Source organism: Neofelis nebulosa, chromosome 8, assembly GCF_028018385.1.
Source record: "Neofelis nebulosa isolate mNeoNeb1 chromosome 8, mNeoNeb1.pri, whole genome shotgun sequence".
In the NCBI taxonomy this organism is placed as follows: Eukaryota; Metazoa; Chordata; class Mammalia; order Carnivora; family Felidae; genus Neofelis; species Neofelis nebulosa.
In genome coordinates, this window is record NC_080789.1 from 23,512,530 (window position 1) to 23,531,940 (window position 19,411).

Genomic DNA, 19,411 nt, shown 5'->3' on the forward strand with positions numbered 1-19,411 from the left:
AAATTCAACACCCAGAAAACAAATAATCCAGTGAAGAAATGGGCCAAAGACATGAATAGACACTTCTCCAAAGAAGACATCCAGATGGCCAACCGACACATGAAAAAATGCTCAACATGACTCATTATCAGGGAAATAAAAATCAAAACTACAATGAGATACCACCTCACACCTGTCAGAATGGCTAAAATTAACAACTCAGGCAACAACAGGTGTTGGCAAGGATACGGAGAAAGAGGAATCCTCTAGTGCTGTTGATGGGAATGCAAACTGGTGCAGCCACTCTGGAAAACAGTATGGAGGTTCCTCAAAAAATTAAAAATAGAACTACCGTATGACCCAGCAATTGCACTACTAGGTATTTATCCAAAGGATACATGTGTGCTGTTTTGAAGGGACACATGTACCCCATGTTTATAACAGCATTAATGACAATAGCCAAAGTATGGAAAGAGCCCAAATGTCCATCAATGGATGGATGGATAAAGAAGATGTGGTATATATACACAATGTAGTATTACTTGGCAATCAAAAAGAATGAGATCTTGCCATTTGCAACTACGTGGATGGAACTGTAGTGTATTATGGTAAGCAAAATTACTCAGAGAAAGAGAAATATCATACGACTTCACTCATATGAAGAACTTAAGATACAAAACAGATGAACATAAGGGAAGGGAAGAAAAAGTAATATAAAAACAGGGAGGGGGCAAAAGATAAGAGACTCTTAATACAGAGAATGAACTGAGAGTTGCCAGAGGGGTTTTGGTGAGGGATAGGCTAAATGGGCAAGAGGAATTAAGGAGGACACTTGTTGGGATGGGCACACGGTGTTATATGCAGGGGATGAATCACTGGATTCTACTCCTGAAATCATTATTGCTCTATATGCTAACTAACTGGATGCAAATTAAAATAAATAAATAAATAAAATGAGAATCTTCTTTATAAAATGAAAATAGTAATACTCAACATTTCTGCTGGAGAAAAATCGAGTAGCAAGACCCAGAGGTGAAAGTGAGTGTGTCTGGTCTGAAGAGTTGGAAGTTCAATACGGCTAGAGTGTAGCCATTCCAACATTAAACCAACATTTGAAAAGCTGGCAAGCGCCCAAGGTGCCAGAGCATGCCAGCTAAGAGCTGCTAATCAGCAGCTCAGGCTCCATGGTGTAGCTTATGAGTCCTCCATGGTTGGGCCACTGCTTCAGCCTCCAGTCTTGTCTTTGCTTCTCTTCTCTATTCACATTACCCTCCAGACACACTGAGCTGCTTGTTGTTGTTTCATACTCATCCATTATGTCTTTATACTTTCGCTCCTGCTATCCCTTCTGTTGCAATGAGAGCCTACTGCTCCCATTTAGCCTATATAACTCCTACATCTTCTGTATAACATTTCAGCTGCAACCCGAGTGTTACCTCCTCCAGGTAGGTCTTCCGGATAATATCCTCATTATTCACATATGCTATCTGTGGTGGGTAGAATGGTGGCCCCCTTCCTGGAAACTGTCCACATCCTGGAACTTGGAAATGTGGCCTTGTTTGGATAAAAGAGTCTTTGCCGATGTCATTCAGTTAAGAATCTTGAAATGAGATCATCCTGCGTTATCTGGGTAGGCACTAAATCCAATGACAAGTGTCCCTATACAAGACACACAGAAGAGAGACAGACCCATTTGAAGAGGGAGGCAGAGATTGGAGTTAGGAAGCCACCAGCCAAGGAACAACGTGAACCCCCAGACCCTGGAAGAGGCAAGCAGGCATTCTCCCCTAGAGCCTTTGGAAAAAGTAGGTCCCTGCTGACATCTTGATTTCAGACTTCTAACCTCCAGAACTGTGAGAAAATGAATTTCTGTTGTTTTAAGACAGCAAGTTTGTGGTCATTTGTTATAGCCGCCCTAGGAAACTGAGCTTTTAGAATTACATATAAAAAATTGTCTTACAATCCTATTATTTGTTTGTGGCTGTCTCTCCCATGTAATAGAGTGAAGCTCCTCGAGAAGGGGAAACGTGGCTCAGTTACCTATCATCCTGTATCCAGCCCCATGCATGCAAGACACAGGGTTTGTATTTGTTAAATAAATGGAAGAATGGGTAAATAAATAGGAACTAAACATTTCAATGTCCTGACCGCAGAGTGTTAAAGAACAAAACTTGTTTTGGTTTCTGAAAGATGTATATGTTTATAAATGTTGGATTCTCTCCCCACTCCCCACCCCTGCTGTCAGTGTGGTCCTGAGCACTCTGGTTCTTGCTGGGTTTTATTTAGCATCACACCGAATCAAAGGAAATTAGATGTTCGTCCCTTTCCTTGCTTCCTGGGGTTTAACCTTCCTTTTGTATAAGTCCTTCCTGGCTCTCACAGCAAGGCAGTGCCTATACGCACCCTGAAAGTGTTGTATTCAGCGCTGTGTGGGACCAAGGTCTAGACAGCCATTCTGAACCTCTTTTCTTCTCCTTTTTTTTTTTTTAAAGCTGAATGCAAATGTTCAGCTTTGGCACTAGTTCAGTGTGGAGTTGGACATATACTGGCTCTAATGTGTTTTTCCAATTGTGTGACATTTTCACTGCACCACAAAAGGGACATTGAACCACACCCCGAGTGCCTAGACATGGGGCCTCACAATTAGGTTCCTCACCTGTCAACTCTAATTGGCTCAGACTGACCCACTCGCTGTGATATTTGCTTTGGATATTTGGATATTTGGATATTTTCTCAGGAACCTCATTTTTATACATTTGAAAAGCCACACTCAAAGAATAGGGGACAACTGAACACATGTCATACGTAAAAGAAATCTGTTCATCATTTGTGGGAAAACAGCTTCTGGCAAGAGGATGGTGAACAGAGTCCAGCGTTCCCTTTGCCTGTGGTTTGCAATTCCACTGTGGGCTTGTACTGCCTCTTTGTTTCTCTAGATCATCTACACAACTCATTCAGTCAGTTATTTATTGCGCACTTTCTGGATGACCAGGCAGTGGGCTAACGTGTCGGGGACACAGCCATGAACGAAACGGAAAACTGATTCCTGCTGTCATGGGGTTTACATTCTAGTGGGAGGCAGTGGCAAAGGAACGAATTGAACATCACAGCAGATGTACAGTTTGACACACATTCTTCCAGTGAGCTGAGGGGCTCAGATAAGCTAATGTGAGTGAATGCACTTTGTAAACTATAAAACTAACCGGAATTAGTGACTGTTTTTCTGTCCCCTATTCAGGTATAGATTACCCACTAAAGTTTCCTTATTGATATTCCTGAACTCGATTCACCAGTGACTTATAAAGGACCATAAAGGACAGAAGGAGAAAAACCCAAATCAAATGTCTATTTGGCTCCTTAGCACTTTCACCAGGGCTTTCGAGACATGCTGCTTCTAAAGCAGGGTGTGTTGGGCATCCGTAGTTTCCATGGTTGAGTCCGTGCGATAAGAACTATTATCATTGCTCATGTTTTGTACCTATTTCTTTCAGTCAGAGCAGAATACTATCTGAAAGACAGGATTGGAAGTCACCGGGAGGGTTTCGTTTCGTTTTGTTTTGTTTTCCACTGCCTACCTGTGCTAAACTTAGCTAAAAATTAGTAAGCATTAATGTCTGGCCCGTTCCTTTTTGTACGAAAATGGGGATAAAAGACATAAGTTAAATTCTCCATACGCTACATTAAAGGGGAATGATTTTGACTGAAGATTAATTTGGGGGTTAATATTTGAGGGGGCACTGGCCACACATATGAAATGCCCGGAAAAGTTAAGGAAAAACATAGTAGTAGATACAATTCATAAGTCAAAAACAAAACAAAACAGAACAAACAACCTTAACGTTGAACTGAAAAGAATACATGCAAATTTATGGTAATTTGTGTCACAAATATCCCCAAATGTGAGGCAGCGTGATAAAGTGGAAATAGTTTGCTTGTGGAATCAGACCATTTTCCTAGATGAAAAATAATAGTAGTTAACGTGTACCAGACACTATCTTTAGCATTTCACACTCATTCTCTTGGTTCAGACTCACCTCTTCTCTGGGACGGAGGTACAATTACAATACATAAGACTAAATTTATGATTAATGAAAAAAGATACAAAAAGCTACTACGAAAGCGCATCGCAAGTTTTGTTAAAATATTATCGTGGGGCACCTGGGACATTTAACCAAAGCCAGTTAAATGTCCGACTTTGGCTCAGGTCGTGATCTTGTGGTTCATGAGTTCGAGCTTTGCATCGGGCTCTCTGCTGTCAGTGCAGAGCCTGCTTGGGATTCTCTCTCTCCCTCTCTCTCTACCCCTCCTCCGCTTGTGCACTCTCTCTCAAAATAAATAAATAAATAAATAAATAAATAAATAAATAAATATATATATTATTGGTTTTAAGACATAACTCTGGTTAACTCTAGGCCTGCTACTCCCCACATATGTGATTTTAGGGGGTCACATATTTAATCTTTGAAAGCCTCTGTTATGTCTCCATCAAAGGGTTGTCATGATTATCAAACAATATAACACATGGAAAGAATCTAGAATAATTCCTGGAACATAGAAAGTGATTAACAGAAGTTACTTCCCCCAACAGCAACCTGAAAATGGTGGTCTAGACAGCATTCCCTGCACCCCCCACCCCCACATACTCCCAAGGTTGATCTAGAGCAGTGATGACTGAAATAATGTGAGACGCAAATAGAATTTAAAATTTTTAGTGGCCACATTAAAAAATTAAAAAGAAACAGGGGTGCCTGGGTGGCTCAGTCAGTTAAGCATCTGACCTCAGCTCAGGTCATGATTTCGCACTCTGTGAGTTCAAGCCCCACGTCAGCTCTGTGCTGACAGCTCAGAGCCCGGAGCCTGCAGCCTGCTTTGGATTCTGTGTCTCCCTCTCTCTGCCCCTCCCCCACTCATGCTCTGTCTCTTTCTCTCTCTCTCTCTCTCTCTCAAAAATAAATAAATATTTTTAAAAATTAAAAAATTAAAAAGAAACAGGTTTAATTAGTATAAATAAGATATTTCATTTAACCCACTTTATTCAAAATATTATTGCAATTGGAAATCAATATAAAATTATTAATAAGCCATTGTATATTTTTTGTTACTAAGTGCTTGAAACCTGGGCTTTATTCTATACTTACAGCACACCTCAATTTGGACACTAAATTTTCATTGGAAATACTTGACCTGTATTCAGATTTCATAAAATTAACAGTTGACAATACAGAGTCACAAGACCAAATCGTTTCTTACAAGTTTTCCAATAACCAAATTGAGTTTCAGTTTTTAAATTTAACTTATTTAATTTTTCAAATAAAAATTAAAATCTCAGTTCCCCGGGGACACTAACCGTATTTTAAGTGCTTGATAACCATGTGTGACTAGTAGCAACCCTATTAGGCAGGGTGGATTTCATCCCTCTGTATAATCAGCCAGGAGTGGGACTAGGATAGGAATTTTGCCCTGTTCTCTCTAACCCCAAGGAGCCTGTGCAGTAGCTTTCTTGGTTTGGGTCAAGAGGTGTAGATGTCACTCGGACTGTAACATGAAACATGAAAATAATGCCCATTTTTTGGTGAGGTTCTTGGGATTAGGGCTGATATTGAAAACACTCCTGGGTCCTGCTGGGTCAGTATGGGGAGGGAAGCTTGAGGCTGGCTGAAGCCTGACCAAATTCAAGAGACTCTGTTGGAACCCGATGGACTCCATCATTCAGCCAATTGTACTTCTGCATTGATGCCTGATGTCCTTTCGCTAGGCTCATTCCCAGAAATTCAGTTGGTAAGAAATAAGGGAATGGCCATAGTCCAGAGATAGAGACTATGAGGGGGGAAGAAATTAAGGGTGGTGTTTTTTTGTTTTTTGGTTTTTGGTTTTTTGTGAAGTCTAATTCTCAGATAGAAAAAAAGAAAACCTTGAGAGCTTCGGAGAAATATAGGGAAGCAGCTAACTTGGAGGGCAGCAGGATTTGTTCTGTGGGACAGTGGTGAGATGTTACTTGAAATACTCAACTGGCTCTAGCCCTTCTTACACAAATTGGTGGGTGGAATTCAGAGAGAAAGATAGTTAAGAGAAAGGGTTTCCAGCTGGGATAAATGAAAAGATCCTGCAACTTGAAATAAAGGAGGCTAGGGAGGTCACGGTAATCCTGAGCAAACATGTCACCGGTGTAATCATAGAGCATTGATGTAAGTGTTCAACATCAGAGAGGCACTGTGGTTTAGAGTAATAATATTCAGTGCTTTTGTTTGACCCCAAAATGACGTAATATTAATAAACGTTTACAGTAAATAATGAGACTCAATAGACAAAAAGAAGACGGTCACTCTGTATCAGAGTACAGAATACAGTCCACTGCACGTAGGCACCATCAGGGGGTTCAAATCAGAATTCTCTCCCTAGACATTTTTATGACAACTTTAGAAAACATGTGGTTAACATATGTGTAAGTAATTTGTTCCTAAATTGAATATTCAAGTTTAAAGGAGCTTCCATAGACTGTTGCCATTTTTGGTAGACCTTTTCTTAAGGGCAAAAGTCTCCCTTGTTTCAACACTCGGCTGAGATGCAAAGGCTCAGTGATTTGCCTAAGACCAAACACGTAATTAATGGAGGAACTGAGACTAGAACTCAGGTCTTCTGAGTATCTCATTTATCCTATACTTTCCCAGTAAAGAAAACTTGTGCTTTCTGCAATTAAATGTATGCACTTAAAAATGGGGGAAATCTAAAATTACTGTCAGAACAGATTTGAAATTTGGTTTTCGCAGAAAATTTCCTATGAACGTATACTCCTGAGCTTCTGAATATGTATTCTGGAAGCATGATTATAATTTAAAAACCCTCATATATTACCATTAATACATAATAACTTTACAATCTGTCTTCATTAGGGCAGCATGGTGTAGTAAAAGAGGTTGAACTCTACCACTTATTAACTGGGCAATCTCTCTGAGGCTCCCTCATACTTCAAGGTGAGTAATCTCACTTTTCCAAAATGGTCCTTTAAATTTTTTTCTATAGTACTTATCAATTTCTAGTGTACTTTATAATTTGATTATATTGTACACTATATGTATACGACAGTATACATGTTGTTCACATACAAGAATATATATGTTGTTTATTATCTGCATGCCTCACTAAAATTTTTTTATTCAAGTATAATTAACATACAGTGTTATGTTAATTTCAGGTGTACAATATAATGAGTCAGCAATTCTATACATTTCTCGGTGCTTATCATGGTAAGTTAAGTTTTAATCCCCTTCACCTATTTCACCCATCTACCTACACACTTCCTCCCTGGTAACCAGCAGGTTATTAATATTAATAACCAGCAGGCTATTCTCTATAGTTGAGAATCTGTTTCTTGCTTTGTGTCTCTCCATTTTTTTTTCCTTTGCTCATTTGTTTTGTTTCTTAAATTTCACATCTAAATGAAATCATATGGTATTTATTTGTCTTTCTCTGACTGACTTATTTCAGTTAGCATCATACCCTCTGGATCTATCGTGTTGCTGCAAATGGCAAGATTTCATTCCTTTTTATGGGTGAACAATATTATATATATATGACACGTTTGCCCAGGCTTACCGTGACCTCCCTAGCCTCCTTTATTTCAAGTTGCAGGGTCTTTTCATTTATCCCAGCTGGAAACCCTTTCTCTTAACTATCTTTCTCTCTGAATTCCACCCACCAATTTGTGTAAGAAGGGCTAGAGCCAGTTGAGTATTTCAAGTAACATCTCACCACTGTCCCACAGAACAAATCCTGCTGCCCTCACTTCTAAAACTTAACAGTTGAAAAGTAGATTCACACACACAAGTTGTTCCAAATATACTGAAAACATGTTGAATTTAATGAAAAAAATCAGGCTTCTTCTTAGCAAAGTATTAGAGTTGGAGAGCAACTTCACCCTTTGGGAGTTTGCAGATGCTGTGTGGAGGACCTGATGGGGTAAGGGTGGTGTAGAAAACTTCCTCTTCTGTCTTTCCTCCAGAGTCTCTGACTACACACAGGAGAAGCAGAGGGTGCAGCATCCTCATTGGCCTTGGAGATAAAAGGACTTGAGGAAGACGCGGGGAGGACATCATCACCGGAGGTCGGGGGGCCACGAGACAGGACAGAGGTGTAGAACAGTTGGGAGTCAGGCATCTAGAACGGGAGAACTTCCAAGTTGTCATGATGTGTGAGGGATTTAGAGAGAAAAGAAAATCGAAAAGGAGATACTTAAAATCCTGGGGCTCTAGGTTACAAATCAAAACCTTTTCATCTTCTTTGAAGGAAGAAAGATTGGAAGTCCCATTTAGTTACTTTGGGAGGGTTTTTTCCATCTGTAAATTGGAGATAATATCTGCAATAACGTGATATGAGGATCAACTTAGTTTTCTCTACCCTTTTCTACCACTCTCCTTCGCCAAGACCCTGTCCCATAACCGTTGCCTCAAAAGTGTCCACGACTGGCTGTTGTCCCTGTATTTATAGCACTAGAAAGCAGTGATTTCTTTGTGACTGTGACTGTGGGCTCCCTGTGGCCAGTGCTGTGTCTTTTTTGTCATCGGGTCTTCAGTGCCAGGCATAGGATCTGGTACGTCCTGTGTACACAACCCATGTTTAGTAAGTGAAGGAATGTATGAATGAATGAATGTGAACGACAAGCACTGATGTAATAAATAAGCATTCTCATTCCTTGTCCAATCAAAGCCAAATACTAATATACTAAAGATTCTCCAATAATTTCTTAAAACTCTAGTTGACTTAATTAGCTAAACAAATTACAATGAATTCATGCACACCATCAACAGGCCTTATTTACTAAACCCCTACTCTGCCCTGTTTCTGTGGTGATGACAGTCATTGCAGTAGGCCCCCCAGTGATGTTCCCATTCTGGTTCCCAGAACCTGTGAATATGTGACCTCACATGTTAAAAGAGACTTTGAAGGTGTGATCAATTAAGGATTTTGTGGAGGAGACATTATCCTGGATTATCTAGGTGAGCCTGGTATAATCACAAGGATCCGTGTGAGGAAGAGACTGGAGGTCAGAAAAGACAGAAGATGCTACCTGCTTGCCTTGAAGATTAAAGACAGGGACCACGAGTCACAGAGTGTAGACAACCTCCAGAAACTAGAAAAAGCAAGGAAAGATATTCTCCCTAAGGGCCTCCAGAAGGAATGTGGGCTGGTGGACCGATTTTTAGACCTCTGACCTTTAGAACTGTAAGTTAATCAATTTGTGTTGTTTGAAGCCACTAAGTTTGTGATGATATGTTACAGCAGCTGTAAGAAACTAATACAGCCATAGAAGTAAATTTCCGAAATTTACAAATTTAACTTCAGCATACACATTTTAAATATAATGGCCTCCTCTCTTGCTGAAAAATAAGGCAGGTTTAGGCATGTTTCTAGGGACAATATAGGGCAAACATATGCACTGAATGGTCAAATATAAATATGTTACGTAACACTGCCCTCAAACATAGAGCAGGCCTTGTGATTCACTACGAGATTTTCAAGTTTTATTCTTTCTGATCTTCTAAATGTAAATGAAATTCCAGCACTCTTTAGAACATGATAGAACCCAGCAGACTTCTGTATTTTTATACATGGACCCTCTAAGAATAGTGCGATATTTTTGAAGTCAAAAATAAAATCAGCCTGATGAGTTAAGTAGGGCTCCCATGTTTAAAATTATGTATAAGACCCTCAAAGTTCAGAGAAAGCAGACTGATTTGATCTGTTCTTATTACTGGTAGCTATAGAGGTTTTGCTACTGTGAGAACATCCTTTTACGAAGCAGAAACAAGATTGTCTTGTTGCCTCTTTTAATCTCAGAGTTTAGATTTTCCCATACCATTTTCTTGTTTTGAGGGTCACTTTTCAACACAGGAGCACAGCTGTATGAGAGGCCTCCTTCTTTGGAAATACAAAAAGCACATAGCTTCCTATTTGATCTCAGTTTCATTATAGGACAATTTTAGGCTGACCCAGGCTGTGTGATTCACTAATGTCCAATCATCACGTGCAATGGAGGTAGCACAGCTGAGAACCAGCCTTTCCTTCAACTGGAAAGTTTGCAGACAAATGTTTATTTTATGAGGATGCTTCCTCTTCCCTATTGATCTTATAGCATATAACTAATGCTGGCCGAATTGCAGCCCTAAAGGCAATATCCAGAAACCAGTTACATTTCCTGTTTTATTATTTACTGTGGTTACATTCATCGCATTATTTACATGCACCCACATTTCATAGATAATTGCCCCATTGTAAATTCCTAAGCCACCAAATGGCCATACATTTAAATTATGTGTTCCTCTCCCCTACAAAAAGTTATGTGGAAGTATTCACCTTTAGAGCCAGCCGACTGAAGAACAGCCTGGAAAATATCGCTGACAAGTGTCTCTGATCCAAACGAGAAACCGCTAAGCCACCCTTGTTGTTCCTGTAACACACAGGATCCATTGTGTGACTGGGTCTCTACATGTTTACTGCTTGGCTTTGCAGTTTTTGATCAGAACTCATTCTCCTTCAGGGCACCTGGGTGGTTCAGTCAGTTAAGTGTTCGACTTCAGCTCAGGTCATGATCTCATGGTTCGTGAGTTCGAGCCCTATGTCAGGCTCTATGCTGACAGCTCAGAACCTGAAGCCTGCTTGGGATTCCGTGTCTCCCTCCTTCTCTACTCCTCCCCTCCCCGCCTCAAAAATAAATAAATAAACATTTTAAAAAAGAACTCATTCTCCTTCTAGACTCATAATCTTGCAGTTTAGGGACTGTGTCTGAAGATTCCCCCTGCCACCTCCCAATAGTAATGACTGGCATTATCACCAATGCATAGTAATTATGATTTCCATGTTTTAAATGCTTACTACGTGTCAAGATTTGTACACATACTATTTCTTTGTCAAACTCTCCACAATACTATGAGGTGAATATTATCAGGCCCATTTTACAGATGATGAAACAGAGGCTATAGAAGTTCAGCGTCTTGCATAAGGTCATAAGGCTAATCCAGGGTCTAGGATTGAATGTCAGTTCACCTTGATTCTATATTGCCTTTCACAATATCAGTAACACAGAATAAATAATGCATGAATGGCTAACTTCTTGAAATCTACCAATACAATTTTAGGATAGGAATAAATAGTTTCATCTGAAAAACAACAAATAATTTTATTCTGGAATGCTGAGTGCATTAGCATGTTCTTAACATGCAATAATTTAGACAATTCAGAGCTAAGAGCTGTCTATTGAAGGCCAATTCAATCTATGCCAAATTTCTACTACAGTCCAGCACAATGTCTTTTCTGGAGAGGAAGGTTGGAAAAAGCTGGCCAGGAGCAGACAGAAGGGCTCTGGGTTTAACATTTGGTTAAACTCAGCTGATTCTTTACTAAACTTCTTTGCTTTTTTTAATTTTTTAATGTTTATTTATTTTTGAGAGACAGAGAGAGCAAGAGTGGGGGAGGAGCAGAGAGAGAGGGAGACAGAATCTGAAGCAGGCTCCAGCCTCTGAGCTGTCAGCACAGAGCCCGACATGGTGCTGGAACCCATGAACTGTGAGATCATGACCTGAGCTGAAGTTGGATGCTTAGCCAACTGAGCCACACAGGTGCCCTTCTTTACTAAACTTCTTTTAACATTTTATTTTTTTAATGTTTATTTATTTTTGAGAGAGAGAGAGAGAGAGAGAGACAGAGCATGAGTGGAGGACGGGTAGAAAGAGAGGGAGACACAGAATCCGAAACAGGCTCCAGGTTCCAAGCTGTCAGTACAGAGACCGATGCGGGGCTCGAACTCACGAACTGTGAGATCATGACCTGACTCGAAGTCTGATGCTCAACCGACTGAGCCACCCAGGCGCCCCTTTACTAAACTTCTTAAAGTGGATACTTCTAGACCGTTCCCTCCTCCAGCAAGTGATCAAGCTGGAAAGGTAGCAGGACTGGCCTCATGGGCATGTGACCAGTGTAGTTCTATAGGACCCTACACTCAGATCAGGGGCCCACTCTTGGTGTTTAATGGTATTTAATGGTGTTTGTTTACCATCTTGAAATTCTTATTTTTTTTATGTTTATTTATTTTTGAGAGAGGAAGAGAGAGACAGAGCATGAGCAGGGGAGGGGCAGAGAGAGAGGGAGACACAGAATCTGAAGCAGACTCCAGGCTCTGAGCTGTCACCACAGAGCCTGATGTGGGGCTTGAACTCATGAAACACAAGATCATGACCTGAGTCAAAGTTGTTCACTTAACCGACTGAGCCACTCAGGCACCCCCAGCATCTTGAAATTCTTAATAATTTTGTCTTTGCAGTATGTTTTGTAAGTGAAGTCTGATGTTAGCAGAGCAAAAGCTGAGGCTTGGGGTCTTGGCTCACAAATAGGCTCATCTACCCCAGGCTGGATTTTGACTGCTGACCTTTCTACCCTGGGGGTGGGGTTGGAGGGTTTCAGTACAGATACAGGGAGAGTCAGGGTCCAGAGTAGGCCCCACGAACTGAATTATGGGTAGACCCCAGGTGCCTAGGAAGGTGTGTCCTTGCCTTGTGAGTATCCCCATGACCGAGAAGGAGAGGTTAAATAACAAATTAAAAAAAATACTATGTAGCTTGAGAGAGACTACAGAAGGAAGGCAATATCTTTTTACCTGGTTTTTGTTCAAGGGGCTCACATTTTCACTTTATATTAAGCCCAACAAATTATGTAGCTACCACTGCAGGATGATTCAGATGTTTTGGAGGGAAAATATGGCTGCCAAAGCTTACTAAATGCTTTTTGTTTTTTTGTTGTTTTGGTTTTTTTTTTTTTTTTTTACCCTGTGGGTCCTTTTAGTTTTTGTTTTTGGTAGAGATTGTCTAGGTGCCGAGCACTCTTCATTTCTTTACTGTGCACTTTTATAGGAAGTTATTGTATTTCTCAGCCTTTTTTAAAGTTAGTTCTGGCCAGTGAAATGTGGGTTCAAGTGTGGTGTGCCCATGAAAAGTCTGACATGATCCTCCTCATTCTTTCTTTTCACTCAAAGACTGGTTGGATGCAAAGGATCCAGCAAGGAACTCCAACGAACCCTGGAAGAGGGGATTACCATAACATGGAATGAGAAAGGATTCCCTAAATCACCACTGGAAAGTTGCCTACCAAACTGTAAAGAAATACACATTTATTATATTAAATCATTAAGAACTTAGGATTGTTAGCTATAGAAATAGTGTTAATTAACCCAATTAATAATATTTTCAACAAAAGACATTTTTTTTATGCAGGGTTTGCAAGCTATAGCCCTCAAGCCAAATTGGGTCACCACCTGTTCTTGCAAATAAAGATTTATTAGGAACACAGCCATATCCATTTGCTTATGAATTGTCCATGGCTGCTTTTATGCTATAGTAGAGTTGAATTGTGTGGCAGAGACAGTATGTCCCACAAATCCTAAGGTACTTACTATCTGGCCCACTATAAAAATGTTTGCAAACTGCTGGACTTCTAAATAAGGAAAGGGATGGTTGTACTGACTTTCATCAAATGTCTCTATGCTCACTTGTATAAGGCTTTTTAACATAAATAGTGATATATTCTGGACAACATGATTTTGATTCTTGCTTTCACATTTCTACCACTATAGCAAGTTGTGAGATTAAGTCCAAGACGTTTTTGCTATTGTGCCATTGATCATGATAATGATAATAATACTACTAATAATTAAAATAAGAACTGCTAGAACATTCACTGAGCTACTTATAGCCAATGTGTTAAATATTATGTGTGCACTATCTGATTTAATTCTCACAACACCCAAGGAGATAGAAATTATTCAGTTTCATTGAGAAAGAAACTGAAGCTGAGAAAGGTTAATGACTGGGGCGCCTGGGTGATTCAGTCAGTCGAGTGTCTGACTTCAGCTCATGTCATGATCTCACAGTTCATGGGTTCAAGCCCTGTGTCGGGCTCTGTGCTGACAGCTCAGAGCCTGGAGCTTGCTTCGGATTCTGTGTCTCCCTCTCTCTGCCCTTTCCACCACTTGCGCTCATTCTCACTCTCTCTCTCAAAAATAAATAAAAATGTTAAAAAAAAAAAAAAAAAGAAAGGTTAATGACTTGTCCAATATCACCTGGGTAAGTGGAAAGGCTGGATTGGTAGAACTTCTGTGGGTCCTGGAGGGCCAATGCAGCCATCTCAGGGGCAGGAGAAGGCATAATTCCTACATAATTACCATGTAATGCCTAACGTAATTCCTACATAATTACCATGAGTATCTCTTCTTGAGCCACTAAAGACTGATTTTTCAGATCTGTAAATGAATAAAAAGCATTTCAAATCCCTAAAGATGTAGAGAACAGGCAGTACTATCTGAGAATGTAAGCAATCCTGCAAAACAGAAAGCAAAGGACTGGTATGGACAGAATTAGGAGCACAGAGAAAACAGAAACCTTCTAATAACTCTCAAAGGAGAAAGTCAGAGAAGAAACCTATTGTCACCAATTCCCAGGAAGTCTCAGGAATTGAAGACACTAGGTACCTCTAAAAGTAGGGGCTAAAGATGGGACTGAAAAATATGAGGAGTGGTTGTAAAAGGATCAGTTAGAACTCCCAGATTCACTCTCTCACTCCAAGTACGAAGTGACTACTTTTTTTTTTTTCCCAGACAGGAAACTTTTAACCATAAAAGTTCAGTTCTCAGTGACGTAGACACAGTGGAGTTGGTAAAGGAAGGAGATGGGAATAGAGATCCAGTGAATATATATTCAATGGTAAGAAAAGCAACACCTTCCAAAGCTCTGCTTACAGAATTTTGGTTATAAGGATACACCCTCCAGGAAAGATAAGGAGTCCTCTTTACAGAAACAGAATCTCCCCAAAATAAAAACCTATAGATGTTGACATTCCAGGCTCACCCAACACCACTCCCAGAATCCTTACAATGAAATCTACCAACCATCAAACTGACCTGTGAATGTATAGCTTTTTCGTGCTTTACTTTTAAATATGAGCAGAGTCAATGATTAGCAGATTTTGAGGAAAGTCTCTAATTATAGAAAGGGATCAAAACAGAGAAGCAGACTAAAAGGGAATTTAAAGGAAATAAACAAAATGTAGGGAGTAAAACAAAAAATTATAAATGATTTCCTCAAATAAATGAAAGAGGCAGATGCTATTAAAAAATACAAAAACCAGAAAGAACTCTTGGACATTGAAAACAAATCAGCACAATATTTAAAAAAAAAATCAATAGAGAAGTTGTAGATAAAGTTAAGACAATCTCCCAAGAAGAAGAGCAAACACAAATGAAAGTCGTAGATAAAATTCAGCAGATTCCCAAGAGTTAAGACAAAATACAAACTAAATATGCTCAGCTTCTTGTCAATAGAAGTTCTAAAATGAGAGAAAAGGAATGAAGGGAGGGGCACCTGGGTGGCTCAATCTGTTAAGCATCTGACTCTTGATTTTGGCTCAGGTCACGATCTCACGGTTCGTGAGTTCCAGTTCCAGCCCAGCGTTGGGCTCTGTGCTAGCAGTGCAGAGCCTGCTTGGGATTCTGTCTCCCTCTCTCTCTGCCCACCGTGCACATGATCTCTCTCTCTCTCTCTCTCTCTCCAAAATAAATAAATAAATAAACTAAAAAGAAATAAAAAGAAATGAAGGGAAAGAAATGATAAAAGAAATAATGACGAACTTTTTCTGGAATTGAAGGACACGTGTACACTTACTGAAAGAACCGAGTGTCCGTGCAGAGAATGGGACAGAGTATACATGAAGGCAGGCTATCGTAGAGTTTCACAACCCTGAGAGGATCAGGAATGAGAATGGAATTGGACTTCACACTAGCAGCATGGTAGACTAGACAAAATGGAGGAACGCTCTCATAATTCAAAGAGAAAATCATTTCCAACCTGTACGTTCTCAAAAAAGTACTTCATATCAATCTTTTTTCAAGAACATACTGGAAATGTATCCGTAAAGATAAGCAATTAAATCAAGAATGAGGAAGCCATGTGGGGCACCTGGGTTGCTCAGTTGGTTAAGCCTCTGACTTCAGCTCAGGTCATAATCTCACGGTTTGTGGGTTGGAGCCCTGCGTCCGGCTCTGTGCTGATGGCTCGGATCCTGGAGTCTGCTTCGGATTCTGTGTCTCCCTCTGTCTCTGTCCCTCCCCCCACTTGCACTGTCTTTCTCTCTCTCTCAAAAATAAATAAACATTAAAATTTTATTTTAGGTGGTGTGTAGATGTGACTAATAAGATCAAGGGAGATTTCTGATGGGGTTGAGGGGCGCTGGTAATGTTCTTTCTTTGGCCTGGATGGTGGCTACATAGGTGTGTTCACTTTGTGAAAATGTATTGATTATGATTTATATGCTTTTCTTTGTATATTTAATCTTTACAATAAAAAGGTCTACTTTTCAAAATGAAGAACAAAAAAGCTTGTTTACAGTATGATCCCAATTTTGCTGAAAAATTATAGACATTTAAAAATTTTTAATAATGTAAAGATAATATGGTAAAATGTTGATAATGTTTACCTCTTGGATATAGGATTATTGAATGAATTTTATTTTTTGTGAATTTACATAGTTTTCTCAATTCTCTATAATACATAAGTATTAATTTGTTAATTGGAAAAGAATGAAATAAAAATAACAACATTGAGATACTATTTTTCCTTTGCTTATCATATTGTCGAAGATTAAAAAAAGAAAAGAGAATGAGGAATTGTCACCCTTATACCTTTTTGGTAAAAATTATAAACTGAGGCATATATGATTTATTAAATGTGTCCACCATTACACCCAATCAATTCTGCCCCCAACAATTTATCCCAAGACAATCGATGGACAAATAGGTAAAGATCTTTATGCAAGGATGTAAATTTTAGCTGTTTATAAGAGTTAAAATGCAAACTATTGAAATGTCCATTAAAAGGATATTGATTCAATACATTATATATATTCAGAATGGAACGCTATACAATCATTGAAAATGAACACTCTCATCTATATTATTATGCTTTTGGGTTATAGAACAACATGTATAGTTTGATCACATTTTGATGATTATAATAAATATAGATAGAGATAGAGATAGAGCAATAATGGTTATATCTGGATGGTGAAACTGTATGATTTTTACTTTTTCTCTGTTCTTTTTAGTATGTCGTCTTCTCTTTTATAACTGTATTAACCTACCTGGGCTGCTAAAACAAAATAAATAGACTAGGTGACTTACACAGTGGACATCTATTTCTCCCAGTTCTGGAGGCTGAGAAGTCCAAGACTAAGGTAATAGGTAAAAAAAAACAAAACAAAACAAAACAAAAGCAAAAACAAAAACATCAATAATAATCGACTTGTGTGAAGGTTCTCTCTCTTCCTGGCTTGTAGACAGCCACTTTTCGCTGTCTTCACGTGAAGAAGAGAGTGAGGGGGAGAGAGTAAGCACTAGAGAGCAAGTTCTGGTCTCTCTTCCTCTTATGAAGACATTACTTGCATCATTGGGGCCCCATTCACCTGACCTTATCTAAACCTAACTACCTGTCAGGGTGCCAGGGTACCTGTCAGGGTGCCTAACTCAGTTAAGTGTCCAACTTTTGATTTTGGCTCAGGTCATGATCTCACGGTTTGTGGGATCAAATCTCACATCAGACAGTTCGGAGTCTGCTTGGGATTCTCTCTCTTCTCTCTCTCTGCCCGTCCCCCCGCTCACGCTCTTTCTGTTTCAAAATAAGTAAATAAACCTAACTACCTGTCAAAGGCCCTATCACCAAACACCATCATAATGTGGGTTAGAGCTTTCACATATGATATCTGTGGGACACAAACATTCAGTCCATAACAAACAGCACGCATAACTTCTATAACGAAAAGGAATGACCAAACTGTCTTCGTTTTGGAGGGAACACACTAGCTAAGAGAAAATGAAGCATTTGGTGTGTCAAAGGATAGCCATGTCTCTTTCTGATTTTCTTTTACACTCGAATTCCTATCAATAGTTGTGATTTTTAAAGTAGATTTGACCTTTACTAGTCATGTAGGAAAAAAGAACTGTCTTGAAGAAAGTCTTATAGTCCTTTCCTATTTTTACTGGTAATCTAATATGTTGGTTTTGGAGTGGGGACACCATAGGTGTAAGTCACAGCCTGGCCCCTCATCAGCTGTGTCACATAGCTTTTTGCTCCTGACTCCTTCCGTGGATGAAATCTGGATATCGGTACCTTTTCTACTCCTATTCCTAAGTAGCTGAGAATATGTAAACTGCATGCAATTAGGCCTTGCCAGCATTATTCACTGCTGAATCTACCTCCCACACTCCAAATCTAGAACAGTATTTGGCACAGAGTACAAGCTCAATAGATATTTGTTGAATGGATGAATGGCTGACCAAATGCAATTGTTTTGTGAACTCTAAAGTGAAAAAAACTTAGGTGTCATTAAAAATGATAACTCAGATCTATAATTATTAACATGAAACCAGTTTGGGGTATAGAATAGTTTTGGTATTATATGATTACTAAAATATCCTTTTTAGTTTGTAGAAATTATTACGGTATTAAAAATTACACTTGAAGGGTGCCTGGGAGACTCAGTCGGTTAAGTGTGCAACTTCAGCTCATTCATGATCTTGCGGTTCGTGAGTTCGAGCCCCACATCACAGGACAGCTACGCTGACATCATGGGATAGCTGTACTGACAGCTCCGAGCCTGGAGCCTGCTTCAGATTCTGTGTCCCTGCTCCCTCTCTCTCTGCCCCTCCCCTGCTTGTACCTTGTCTCTCTCTCTCTCTCTCAAAAATAAATAAACATTAAAAAAATTCTAAAAATCACACACTTGAAATGCTGAGGGGACAGTCCAGGGGTTCATGAGATGTTTGTTAGTAAAGCTATGATCTTACAAATATTGAAGGTTTGTATACATTTAAAATCAAGTTTTCTACTGGATTTTGTTAATATATAAATGGAGAAACAATATTTTCTTCCAAACCTGGCTCATCCACAGAAATAGTGGTGTGATGGGGTATAAAATAATTTTATGGATAGCAGTAAATCTTTGTAGAATAAGATCCCAATCTTTTTATGAAAACATGGGACATGCTTCTAGATGATGATTAGCTCCATGCAGAAACTACAGAGAATGGTAAGTATTCTAGTCATCTATTCTAATTAAAATTTAAATTGAAATCTGGGTTCTAATGAAGAGAAGCTTAGTGCTAGTCCTATGGGAACCCTTCAGAGGGTAAGAGAGAAAATGCACAAAGGCAAAAAGAGATTTCACACAGACATTTTCTTCCCATGTGTTTTATTTGAACATAAAATTTATATTTTATATAAGAACATGTCTTGCCTTGATGGAAGCCAAACACTGTCCTTTTGACATGAGCATGTTTAAAATTGTGTCATATCCCAATAGCGAGGACCCACCTGTGTCATTGTGACACATTGGCATTATC

At 39.3% G+C, this 19,411-nt stretch overlaps 1 long non-coding RNA gene across 6 annotated transcripts in view; it reads left to right on the plus strand.

Moving 5' to 3' along the window:
* Positions 1-8,496, plus strand: part of LOC131519043 (uncharacterized) — a 102,404-nt gene extending 93,908 nt beyond the window's left edge. For all 6 annotated transcript variants that reach the window (XR_009265426.1, XR_009265424.1, XR_009265423.1 and 3 more), the window contains 4 exons: positions 1,981-2,059; positions 6,870-6,950; positions 7,172-7,223; positions 7,979-8,496. This is a non-coding gene — a long non-coding RNA (uncharacterized LOC131519043). The remainder of the gene's footprint in view (positions 1-1,980; positions 2,060-6,869; positions 6,951-7,171; positions 7,224-7,978) is intronic.
* Positions 8,497-19,411: the final 10,915 nt, after the last annotated feature.